This window comes from Triturus cristatus, chromosome 8, assembly GCF_964204655.1.
Source record: "Triturus cristatus chromosome 8, aTriCri1.1, whole genome shotgun sequence".
Taxonomy (NCBI): domain Eukaryota; kingdom Metazoa; phylum Chordata; class Amphibia; order Caudata; family Salamandridae; genus Triturus; species Triturus cristatus.
Window position 1 is genome coordinate 204,118,449 of NC_140591.1, and position 12,392 is coordinate 204,130,840.

General features: G+C 42.0%; 1 protein-coding gene across 6 annotated transcripts in view; it reads right to left on the reverse strand.

Annotated features, from left to right (window-relative positions):
* The window catches only part of ITSN1 (intersectin 1), a 1,732,490-nt gene extending 1,720,437 nt beyond the window's left edge, over positions 1-12,053 (reverse strand). For 3 of the 6 annotated variants that reach the window (XM_085621359.1, XM_085621356.1, XM_085621355.1), the window contains exon 1: positions 11,830-12,007. The gene's annotated coding sequence lies outside the window, so the exon portion shown is untranslated. Of the gene's footprint in view, positions 1-11,829 lie in introns of all 6 variants that reach the window. The other 3 variants (XM_085621360.1, XM_085621358.1, XM_085621357.1) reach the window with 2 other exon arrangements.
* Between the last annotated feature and the right edge of the window lie 339 nt (positions 12,054-12,392).

Below are 12,392 nucleotides of genomic sequence, written 5' to 3' on the forward strand. Positions count from 1 at the left end.
GCGGCCGGCCCCGAGGGGTTGTAGGCAGACGCTGTGTATTGTGCATTTACCGCAATAAAGGTTTTAAAAAAAAAAAAAATTATGCATACCTCTGCACAACGTTTCAGCTAAAGAGGAACTTTAGTTTACCATGAAATACTCATTTGGATGTTGCTTTGGAGAGACATATGCATTTGGAACTGGAGGCTTAGGTGGAACTACTGAGTTAACAATTCTTAATCTATGAATGAATTAAAACAAACAAGCATTAACTTCTATAACCACAATGGAAGGCCTACTCAATGTTAAAATTAGGTAGCTTGGCTTACAAGGTGGAAGAGATGGATGGACTTTCGGGATCGACTTCAACTTAGAGGTTGAAAAACAGCTGTTTGGGTCCAATATACAAACACGCATTTCTAAGCAAAGTGTGCAAAAAAAAAAAAAAAAAATCAAATGTGTTAATAAATGCCGTATTCTGATTCAGGGCTTTACAAACAGAGGAACTTTACAAACTCAAATTGCATCTACTAGGGTGAAAAGTCTGCTAGAGGATGGACTTTCTGTACCTATATATTTAGGGTTCGCTCTAGAAACATGGGACCTCTTTTGGGGGTTACAGGAGCACTGGAATCATTGTTAAAACCCACAAAGTTGTAACTTTTTGGAGGTGCCTCTGGATGCAAGGAAGGATTCTTATAATAAAAGGGTCAAGTGGAGTCTATACTTCTTTGATATATTAAAAGATAGAATCTAAATACTTTCTGGAGGAGTCGTTTTTTTCGTTGAGCTCTCAGAAAAGGATTAGGGTGGTCTACAGAACAGTCCATTTCACCATGACAAATTTACCTCTGCATTAGTTACATGCAAATACAGCCTGATGGACTATTACAAACAATAACCTGTTTATGTACAGCGCTTCAAACAACAGTATATATACTGTTGGGAAGTGTTGGGAAGTGCAGTAAGTAACAGGTATTACTATTATAAAATGTAATAGTACTTCCTTTAACGACCTGAGACGGATTGTTCCAGTTGCTTGTTAAGCAAAAGGCAACTAGGACGCCAGAAAAAAAAAAAAAAAAAAAAAAAATCACATGGTGATTACAAACATGTGGGCTGCTGAAGAGAAATGTAACAACTGCAAAAAAAGAAAAGAAAGCAAAACAGCCAGGAACTGGTGTAACTTTCGAGCAAGCAAATAAACGTTTTTTCAATCCATCCTAGAACAGCAAACTGAAAAAATTATAAGAACGCAGTCTGGGAACCCCGCCTTGATTGAGACCGCATAAAAATGTCCAGCATTCGGGGTCGGACCGTACAACGTTGACAACTCGCTCCAAGGAGGGTAAGTAGTCAGCAGACGTTTGTACACATAGTAGGAATACTTGAGGCCTAAAATCCAAAGACACTGATGTTCTTTTACCAACCGCCCCGGGTGCACTCCTTACCCATGTGTTCATAATAACTCTAGAACAGCAGTCACAAGGGTTGCACAATCGGAGGTCATCTTCGTTTACTATTTTGCTCTTTTAACAACTTTATCATGTTAAAATTCATTTTATGTAGCCCTGCTACGACTGGTATTTTTCCCAGTTGAATACATCTCAAAAATCATGTATGCCCAAGAGTGGCTGATACTCAGGAGCACCAAAGTGTATATTGCTGCCATGCATACAAAATGATTAGTGTTTCTTAAAAACAAACTAGTATGCAAAGTCTTTATTCGATACAATAGTAAGGAGCACAGAAGGATCAGTCCTTTAACCCCTTCAGTGCCCATGACGAGCTGGACTCGTCATGGGCTGCGGTGGCGCTGTGCCCATGACGAGTCCAGCTCGTCATGAACTCCGCCCGCTAATACAAAGCGCGGCACTGGGCGGGGAAAGGGGCGGGCATGCAAGGGGTTAAGCTATTTGGAAATTAAAGCAATGCGTTGCATGGGGACCACATCTAATCTGGCACTCCCCAGTAAAGGTTTGTTAATATATGGTAGAGGATGGAGAGAGAAGAGGTTATAAACTGAAATGCGACATTTAGACACTAAGACGGCACACCAGTACAGACACTTTAGGAAACAGCACTTAAAGTTGAAGTTGTTGTTGTGGTTATATATTTTTATTTGGCAAATATAGCCATATAAAATGTCACACTACATAGATTTAAAATGTGAATTATACAACCACTCTGACCATAAAACCAATATAAAAACATAGTAAAAATCCTAATCACTAAAAGTGAAGTTGCTGTTGTTGTAATGGGTACTTGTGATAACTTACCTGAGACGTGGATCTCCTTGGCCCTGGTGACCCGTGGACCTTGCTGCTTGCCGCCGCTCCCTCGTTGCCTGAAGCGGTCCCGGCTCCCGCCGCCGCACTGCCATCTTGCGCGGCCGCAGTGGGGAGACCGGACCACAACACCCAGGAGCCCTAGCGGTCACGAACCACGTGACCTCGACTTGCGCGCCAGGAGGCGCATAAATTCACGGCGCTGTTCCCGCGTCGCGGGACCGTGCGCCGGCGGCGCCGGGAGAAGCCCGGGACAAGGGCGGGACCGTCTGTGGCCGTCCGGGGCCGGTAGAGGCCGGGCCGGGCCCAGATTCTTGATTATTCACGGACTTGTAAGTAACCAGTTCCACATACATACACCTGTCCCGCAAGTTGTCGCATTTGTTATCATTGATGTTGAAGTCCAAGTCATCTAACCTATCCGGCACAGGGGAAAAGAGGACTATGGATAACTACCTTGTAAAAGTCGTAAACAAGATCAACAAAGATAGGAGACTCTCATTGGGTAGATCGAGCCCTGAAGTATCCCCAGCGGACATATTAGCACCTAATACTAAAACATCTCTTCCTGAAAGTCGTAGGGCTAATATTGACACTGCAGACGCGAACGTCGATGTACCCCCTGATGTGGATAATGCTGAAAGTATGGATGACTCTATTTCCCTAAATGACTCAACCTCCTCACAGATTGTAGTACCCTGTTCAAAGACCACCCCAACTCCTTCTCCTATGCAGAGAAGAGTGCGGGCGTGTAGGAAAGCACCAGTGAAGAGGGTGGTAACTCGTAAGTTAAAAAAGCAAGGTACACCTCAATCAAGTAGGGGGGTTACACCAGACACACTAAAAGAAACATTAGGGCCTAATGATAAAGTCGAGGGGGTTTTTCTTCATACAGCCTCAATAGGACACCTGGTATCAATCTTAGAGTCCAAACTGGAGGCTTTAATTAGCCCCTTGTTGGCGAAGTTAGATTCAGTTTCCTCAGAAGTAGACAGATTAAAAGGTCTTTTGGATTCTCATGTAATTCGACCTTCCTCTCTGACAACCCCCCAACCGGCCGTTTCGGCCCCTGTGGACCATAATCCAATAGATTGCGTCCTGGACCCCATTTTGCACCCGTCTGTTACTTACAGTAAGGGAGCTTCCATGGCCCCGGGGGATAGCAGCCAGTTATGTCGGCCTATAAATGTGTCATCTATTGTATTACCAGTACATTCATCTACTATAGCCACTTTATCAGGCAAATCACATTTTGCACACACACGCCCACAGAATATTCAGAAGCCTGTAGCTGAGGGAGATGCCATTGGGCCTACTATACACAAGAGAAACCATATTGTTAACCTCCCACCACAGTGTGCACCTTACACAGTGGTATTGATTAATGTACCTGAGGTCGACTCTTGTATGCTTAACTCCTGGCAGGAAACTCACGACTCTCTAAAAAATAAATCACTTGCCTGGCTTAACAAAAACTGTGGTTTTCCGCTGGCATTTTCTAACGATATACTATCTACTCGCAGAGTTGGCTGGATAGGGGATGGCAGGAAAACTATATTATAGTTAATTTTAAATACCCACAACATGTGGCCACCGTCCTCTTAAGAGCCGCCTCCTTACCCAACCAGGTTAATTTAGTCTCTGTTAGACCTCTAGGTTATTTTTACAGTCATTTGAATTGCACACAACTGCGACGGCCCCAACAGTACGAGCATTATGAACTTGGTTTAATTAGGGGGGGGTTGGTTGCCCTCCTAACTTGCCACCGAGAGCCCCGATGTATTTTAATAGTGGGGATACTCACGGAAACGAGCCACCTAGCAGGCAGAGGGATTATACTCTCCCCCTTTTTAACCGATATTCTGCCCTGTCCTCATTGGAGGAAAACGACTGACTGTTTGATATTACCAGGAAGTCGCACGACAAACAAGCTATCTGTGATTTGTCTAATAAAGCAGCGACTGTTCTCTTACCCTCTTTACCTGAATCTAATAAAGTGGAAGTTGATGGGGAGAGCATAGGAACCCAACGGACTCGGATTATAACCTTGCCCCCTATCACAGACTCCCTTTTAAATTCAGATCCCTCCCCTGTAGATCCACTAAACGATTGTATAGTGGTTAACTGCGACCCTAATACAGGTTACCGCGTTGTTACGTGGAATATTGCAGGTTTGAAAAGAAAATTAGATTCCCCTTTTTGGAGGGATTTTATTGATATAGGGTACGACATAATATGCCTTCAGGAAACCTGGTCCGAAGAACCCATTTTTATTGAGGGATACTCAGCACACAGTTTGAATGCAGTGAGTTCGACTGCTGGAAGAGCCAAAGGTGGCCTTTTGCTTTTAATATCAACTAAACTAAACTCCTGTAAAATTAAAAGTTGTGTTTCAGTGGATGTCTATTCTCAGGTATTATGTCTAGAGTTTGACAAAGGAAAAGATTTGTTGCTGATAAATATTTATAATAATGTATTCACTGCTGACAGAGGTAAAATTCTGACCCAGTTAGAAAAAGAAATTGAGAGGACACAGGCAGTTTCAGGCCATCAGTCGATCGTCCTTTGGTTGGGTGATTTTAACATAAGTGCCTGCCCATTTGCCACGAGTAATTTATGCGGATTAAGAAGGGAATGTGGTAATACGGGGGAAACCGATTGTTTACACTTCCCACATTGCGCTTATGGCACGGCCCTAAATATGATGCTAGCTAAGTTTGACTTGGATATGTTAAATTGCACGAAAAATAGTATTAACGAAAACTGTCCAACTTTTACTGGAAGAGGAGCCAATTCATACATTGACCACATTTTACTTTCTAATGATAGTGCATACTCTAACTTGTGTGTTAATGAGCAAACTTTAAGTGATCACAATAGCATCTCTTTATCACTGCATTGTTGGGGTCACAAAAACATGGATGCCAACAATTGTATTAACCATATCGAGGCAGTAAGACCTAATGGTTTTAGGATCAAATGGACAAAGGTTGTCCCACACAAATTGTTGGAGGAGGTCTTAAGAAAATGCAACATGGAGGTAAATTATTGTATTGGCGATGAGGTACATTCGCATGTTGTACTTAACCACCTATGTACAATTAATGAAACAATCGACAACCTGCTTACAAAACCTTATAGGGGGAAAAAAGAAATCAACACTGGATGGTTTGACAAAAGCTGCACTCAGGCACTCCATGCTTTAAAACGCGCCTTGAGCTCCAAACCTCGAAACTCTACAATAATTAAAAATTGTCGTGTTGTCTACAAAACATCACTTATTAAGAGGAAAAAAGCTCTTCAAGAGGAGGCCTGGAACAATCTTAGTTTTGCGGCAGATACAAATGATAGTAAATTATACTGGGATACCATAAATAGTCCCTTTTTGAAAAATGATACAGTGCCTGAAATAACCTCTCATGTTGACTGTAAATCGTGGATGCATCATTTTTTAAATATTTTTAACCCGGATAGGTCAATTTTAGATCCCCCTCAGGATAATGAGCTTACCTGGCCAAGATTACCCTTGGCTATTAGTCTGGACGAGGTCTATGAGGGTCTAAGTAACAGCAAAGGTGGTAAGGCGCCTGGCCCGGATGGGGTCCTGCTGGATTTATATAAATCCGAGTTACATCTGTGGACCCCCATTCTAACCAGGTTCTTTAACGCAACAGTGGAGGGACAGATGCCAATTTCCTGGGGCCAGTCTATAATCATTCCCCTTTTTAAGAAAGGCTCCAGGTCCGAGGCAAGTAACTATCGTCCCATTTCCCTACTAGACGCATCTATAAAAATTATGAGTAGAATAATTTTAAATAGACTTGAGACTTGGGCCAAGGATAATTCGATAATTTCAAAGGCACAATACGGATTTAGGAAAAGTCTGGGGACGTTGGAGCAGTGCGTTAATCTAGACCTCCTTATACATAAATATACTGTTGCTAAGGATGGTAATCTGTTCCTCTGTTTCGCAGACCTGAGCAGTGCCTTTGATCTTGTAGATCACAATATCTTATGGGACACCTTGTTAGATCTCGGTGCCCCCAAAGAGCGTGTATACTTTTTGGCTCGGCTATACTCCGGACTTTCATGTAAAGTACGTTATGGTCCTATGGGAGAATGTACGCCCTTTTTTAAAGTTGCAAGAGGAATTCGTCAGGGGTGCGTCTTGGCTCCGTTTTTATTTTCCTTATTTATTAATGAAATTGATTCGATTTTAAGCAAATTGCCCTCAGACACCCCTTTGATTGACGGAAGCGTTACCCCAATTTTCTTATACGCAGATGATGCGGTTCTTTTATCACAAATACAGAATGGTTTACAACGTCTTATAGATAGATTTGTGTTATTTATTAAAGATAGGAAACTGGTAGTCAATAAGACCAAGACTTTTGTTATGACCTGTGGAAAGAAGGTGAAATCTAAATCTTCCTTCTTTATTGATAAAGTTAAGATACAATCGGTCAACAGTTTCTGTTATTTGGGGATAACATTTTCTGGAGATGGGAAATGGACTAATGAGAACGAGAATGTGAGATTAAAGATGAATAGAAACACCAGTAGTATTTTTAGATTTGCGGCTAAATTAGGGCAAAGGAGATTGAAAGATATGTTGGCTATTTATAAAGCCAGGTGTATTTCATTCGCCTTGTATGGGGCAGGAGTATGGGGCCACCATCCTGTCAATAGTTTACAGAACGATGAAAACAAGTTTTTGAAGAAAGTGCTATGTGGCCCCCCCCTCAGTTCCTAATTTTTTAACTCATATGGAAGCCGGTATTGACTTCATTATGGACCTAGCTGCATTACGCCCATTGCTACTTTGGCGCTCCATCTAGTCCAAAACAGAGACAGTATTCACACAAACAATTATCAAGGACTGTTTGAACCTTGATAATTCGTCACGTATACCATGGCTGAGCTATATTTACTACTGGTTTAATCTTCTGTTTGATTGTAATATTCGTCTGAACCCAGAAGCAGCCGCACTGATACCAAAGAAAGATATAAAATTGAGGTTTCTAGCATACAAGAATGCGGCTAGAGATAATCAGTCTAGTAATTTAACAACCGTTGCTTCTTACCTTGATTTGAATTTAAGGAGAGGTTTCCAGACATATCTTGCGATTGTGACTTATAACTCCCACAGATTTGTCCTAACCCGCCTAAGGCTAGGGATTGTGCACCATTTAGTCTCATTTCCGGATATGAAGATTAAATCCAATATGCTGTGTCCTTGTGATAATATTTCAAAACAAAGCTGCTGTCACTTTTTACTGTTCTGTAAATTTTATTGTTATTTTAGGAAATTTTATCTTAAACCTATCCTTTTAAAACATAAGATTCGGTCCACCAAATCAGCAATGAAGTTTTTAACAACTCTGGAAAGTCCTGATACCCGTTTTTTTGTGGCATCATATGTGCTAAAATGCATAAATATAAGGAAGTCTTTAGTCTGTGTTGTCTAGTTGTATTTTGTTATGTACTTTGCACATTTAGGCATCGCCCAGACTTTTATATGCACTTTATAGTTTGAGTGAATTCTGGATGAACATTGTATTTTTATTATTGTTACTATACATAGCATTTTTTGCACATCTGCACACATTAGACACTTTATATGGAACCTGTACTTTGTTAAAAATTATAGTGTAGATGCTTTGTTAGTAAATTCCCAAGTCTAATTCTGAACTGTTCAAGGAAGCACTATGCACTTTAATAATGTTTTAACATATTGTTTTCTGTCATGTTCAGCGTACAAGATACTTTAGTTTGCTATGTATTTTATGTGTTTTGTTCTGCTTATATGGTTGTATTTTACATACCGAATAAAGCTTTTGAACTGAACTGGGTACTTATATATTAATATCTATGTGTACCCTTGCATAGTCCCTCTATTGTTTCCTCAATGAATATTAGGAGTGAGAAGGTTGTAATGGAAGGAATCCATTGAGGAGAACGAGAGAACCGGCTGGAGGGAACAGGCCGATTTGTAATTGGTCCGCGTTGGGGCATTTCTACCAGAATAAAGCATCTTATCCAAACATAACTGTGTTGGATTCGCTACAGCTGTGTGCACGACCTATCTGAAATTGTAAAAAACTATAAATGATGTGCTATTAAAATGTCATAACGTAACAAGCGACAAAATCATCTGTTTGAGATTGGGTGCCTTTTAAAATGTACACATTATATTCTGTTATTATACTAGATGGTGCTGGCAACCAGAGACTTATGCAACATAAAAGATGATTACTGTCAACAAGAACTTCGCGAAATTATTTTGGGCTCTTTTACGATGAACACTCATTTGTGTCCAACTCCATAGGCTTATCACAGTCACCACCATTTCAACCCCAGAGGGTAGTGCATGTGACATTACACATAATCAACTGATTTTTTTGGGTCACTTCCGGGCGATGACAAGGTAATTTAATTAATGACACTTGAAATTCTGATGCACCAGAGCAAATTAAATACTATACGCAAAGAAGCAGCATAACCAAACAACTTTCCCATAAGAGGAAATCAAAGTACACACAAGATACAAAATGTGGGCATAATGATTAAAGGGGGAACTGGCTTTCGAATAGAACTGATGCAAACATGTTGTCCCATTACAAGATACAGAGGATGCAATTTTATAAGATTTCTTTTTGAACTAACAGAGAACAAGTCTACAGAGGATCACTGAAATTCTCTTTCATGGCAAATCTCAATTTAACTCAATCAACATCCAAGTTAGCATGGCACTTGGTGAACTGGGTCCAGTCTACAGGATCATAACCAGAATGAAATCCGGAAACATTCATTTTAGTTTAACATTTCCTGTATTGGACATGCGTTAAACTGGTTGCATTATCATTTTAAAAAAATAGAGTGTTGCAAAATATTTATTCTTTGATAGCCATTGTTTTGCTTTCTTTTTTTTTTTTATTCTCTGGCACAAATGATACATTTCTACGACTAGTGCACAGATTCCCCGAAGAATAAAAACGGCTCAATAAATCCAACGAAACCCCTTTCTTTCCTAGCTAGCATGATGGGGGTTGCTAATGAATTCATAATGGCACTTTCAAAATAGAAAATAAATGAACACCCTGCATGACTGGTCTAATAACTGAAAATAGAGAAAATATGCATCTCTCTTTCTGAAATGCAGTGTATAAAGCAGGTCCGGATACAACACACGAGTACAGAGCAATAAATATTCCCAATTATTCCTCTTAGAGTCTCTGACAGCAGTCCATTCACTTCTTGAATGTTTTATTGATTAGCCAGTGCCGAAAAGGACCCCGAGGTGAGATTCGTCAGTAGGGCGGGGAAGTGTGACTACAGAAACTGCATGGAATGATGTCACAGGGTCCTGCCCATTGTCCCATAAGTAAGATGTGTGGGGAGTGTATGATGTTCTGCAATTTGAGCCTTCTCTGGAAATCCATGGTTTTCTCATACATTCCTACTGAGCTTACTGCTCAGTAAGGTCGAATTTTACGGAGAATATATATCACAAATGTTCGCAGAAAACTGACATCCAAAATCGAAATTACATTTCTATTTCTTTACGAGAGGTTGTCTTACAAAAACAGCTTCTAAGGCAAAACAAAGGAGTACTGAGCTACGAACATCTTGAAGGATTTCCCTAAGAGGGGCTGACGGCAGCGCATTTATTTCCTGCATAGTGTGGACATTTATCAAGCGTTGTTGAGTCCGGCCTTCTAAAAAAATCCATTGTGTGGTCGTGCTTAACTAGAGGAGTTGTAGCCCGATGAACAAAGCCTCATTTCAGGATGCGAATATACCGGTAGGTACAGGATTAAGGAATATTACAACACTCATAAAGGTCAGTATGTGGTTATTGCACCTGCACGTATAGAAGGAAGGTTCCAAAGTACGTGTGAATGTGTTTTTTTTTTGTTTAACATACGAATAAGAATTTGTACCAAGACTCTAGGTTTTTTCTAGGGTTTTTTTCCGTGACAGCAATATCCGCCCATCTCACCAGACCGAGTTAAAATGTAATAAGATAGCGACAGGAGAACCCATACCTTATTCATTCAGTGCATGATTGTCTGCTGCGCAGCACCACCTCCGATGTAATTTCTGCTAGAAATTACTCAGATATCGTATGAGGAGAGATGCCACCCACATCTATGCTAAGCGCACGAGCCGCTCACACACTCGTCTCTGCAGGTCATAACTATGCATGTTTTACCAGCTGTGAATTCTGCCAACCTCTGCGTATTAAGTGAATGGCAACCGGTACATGATCAATGATCTTCTGTCCTGCCCATGATGTTTGTTGGATGGCAACAGCAGAAAAAGGGAAAATAGCATGAACTCAGGATATGCACACACAAAAAGTGAGTCTAGGTGTGTACATGGGCAACATGGCTGGGTATCTAGTATGGGGAGGGCATGGTCTGCGGATACAGTCCGAGAAGGATAATAGCTGTGGATGTACGGGTAGAGCAAGTCATTTGTGCTTGGGGGGAGCAGAACTGTGGATGTGTACACTGGACCTGGAAGGTAATAGGCTGTGCAAGTGTAACCTATTCTGCCTGAGCCTGGAGAATTATGTGCTGGGCCAGCATAAATAGGGTTGTGCATAGAGAACAGGGACGGTGCATATGTATACAGCAATAGGAGATTGTGCGCTATGGGTGTGCACACAATTTACAGACACAGAGACTGGGGGTTGTGAACATAACCTATCAGAGGACATGAACTGCAGATGTTCTCACGTAGCCCGCAGATGGTAATTACATGTGGATGTATGTGCACACGGAGCCCGTGGAGGCACAGACTGGTTATGCACTCATCTTTCGCAGAACATACACTTTGGGCGTGCATACAATCTGCAGAAAATACAATAAATTGGGGGGGGGGGTGGGGGGGGGATGTACATATAAAGTAGAAAACATAGGGTGTTACTAGGCAGTGTGCGCACCAGAGCTTACCGGAGTTGGGACAGAGACTGCACCCGCCTTGAGGATGGGGTCGGACTATATAGCCACACAGAGTATTTTGGGGGGAGGGAGGGGGGATTGGGAGGCAAAGACTGTGGAGAAGTAATTAATTCTGGGAGAGTAAGTGGGCTCTGTATGTAGTTACGGGGATTTGGGTCATGGGGTGGGCTGCGCCGCTCTATTACGCGTGAACAGAGTTTTGTCAGGCGGCATAAGGACGCGCGCCTAAGAAACGCAGTGATTATAGATGTGAACATAAAGCCGGGTGCACAGAACGTGGATAGCCAGGTATGACATACTCAGGGAAGTACATGGGATCTCCATACAGAGTCTGGAAGGGCATCAGCCGTTGAACGCGCGCCTAAGAAGTGCATTGAGTGCAGATGTTCCCATGGAGCCGGTTGGCACAGACTGTGGATGGGCTACTAGAACCAGCGAAGACATGCATAGGGAAGGCTCTCCACACAGAGCAGAGCTGTGATTCTGAGTCTGAAATAAACTGGGAGCTTCTGTGCATGTCGTGTGTGTCCCCCGATTGTCCCCCAATCTCCTCCCTTTTCGCAGCCCCCTTGGAGATAATAATAATACCTCACCTCATATTCTCCCCGTTCCCGGATGACCGGGCAACTGCCTCCGTGGGTCCTGGGCTCTCCCTTCAGCTGCGGCACATTCTCCCCTCCCCTTTCTTAATCGCGGCTAGATTTTTTCAGTCCCTTTAATAATTTGTCCCTCTCCGAGCCACCGTAGTGCAGCACAACCTACACATGCCCCATTAACCCTTTGGAAAATTCCTCCCGCCCTCTCAGCGCCAACAAACAGGAGACCTAGCCAATGACAAGGAAATGAGCCCCCCTACCCCTTGTGGCAATCTCGTGAACTTCATATACTGGGAATAAAGGGCAAGGTTTTTAACTGTCATACATTAGAAGACAGACTTAAGGAAGGGGTCGTTGTACGGTTATCCTCAGAACAAAATAGAGAAAACTGTCATCATTAACACAAAAGAAAGACTGCAACGGAACGTCAGCTGAATATGGCGCCCGTTTCTAAAAGGGTTATTGTTTTATGCAATCTGAGATACACCGAAACCTGCAACTAACGTAAATGTTCAGGTGTGGATACGACGTCCAACCCTTTGATTATTTTACAAAAGCAA